Source organism: Pyxicephalus adspersus, unplaced genomic scaffold (genome assembly GCF_032062135.1).
Source record: "Pyxicephalus adspersus unplaced genomic scaffold, UCB_Pads_2.0 Sca8013, whole genome shotgun sequence".
Taxonomy (NCBI): domain Eukaryota; kingdom Metazoa; phylum Chordata; class Amphibia; order Anura; family Pyxicephalidae; genus Pyxicephalus; species Pyxicephalus adspersus.
The window spans coordinates 1-1,000 of NW_027325012.1; the positions used below are offsets into that span (position 1 = coordinate 1).

At 39.8% G+C, this 1,000-nt stretch overlaps 1 non-coding gene across 1 annotated transcript; it reads left to right on the forward strand.

The window, feature by feature from the left end:
• The first annotated feature begins 737 nt into the window (after positions 1 to 737).
• On the forward strand, positions 738 to 871 carry LOC140321530 (U8 small nucleolar RNA). The gene has a single exon (XR_011918974.1). It is a non-coding gene; the product is annotated as a U8 small nucleolar RNA (small nucleolar RNA).
• Positions 872 to 1,000: the final 129 nt, after the last annotated feature.

Sequence of the window (1,000 nt, forward strand, 5' to 3'; positions counted from 1 at the left end):
GCCGCTCCATTGTACTCCCCCTCCTCTTTTCATTGAGCAGAATGGTGCTGTATGTACAACACTAGTTCATGCATCAAGCAGTCATTGGAAAAAATCGTGAACAAATCTTTCCAATCACAATTATTGCACGTGCGTACCCAGCCTAAATCAACAGAAAACTGGATTTGGCAGATAATATGTTTGTGATGCTCTTCAGCTTCGGAGCAAGTCTCTTATCCCGTTCAACTTAATGGGAGTGGTTGGGAACCATTTTGGACATATTTGAATGTGATAGCTCCTGTGGAGGATTGAAGCATGGTTCCTGGAAGCGACAAGGCACATCTGGCTGCCTTCCTCTGTGAGAAAAGTTGCATCACAAGTGTAAGGGCACAACAAACACATTCACCTGCGGTGCAGTTTGACACTTTTAAGCATATGGCAGCATGTGCATAGGACCAAAATCTCCAAGCCCTTTTCTAATATAGCCACGCCCACCACCACATGACATCATAGGAATGTGTTTACATTATGCAAATAAGACACAAAGAATCAAGGGGGAAGTATTTTGGTGGCCATTCATCCGATTACATAATCATTAAATACAAAGAGAATAGGACTAAAAGGAACAAATTAATAAATGTGTACCAGAAGGTGAAAAAGTTCATGAAACAAGAAAACATAATAATTAAAGTGGTGTCACCCTAAGCTAAGTAAGAATGGGACACTGGCCGGTCTCAGTTTTAATGAATGAAACAGTATTATCAGTAAGGTTGATCCTTACCTGTTTTCTCCTTCTGGAGAAGCAGACATGATGAATGGAGGTTGATGAATCATTGATTATATCATCTCCCCACTGCTCTAACTGACAACTTGGAGTGTGTGCAATTCTGAGACTAACCGCTGATAATCTTTAATATCTTTTCCTCTGTTAATAATAGAATTGATGTAAATTTATAATTTTGTTGCTGAACATGGATTCTTCCAAGGAGCGTGCTCCAATAATATTCTGCAGTTTTGTTGC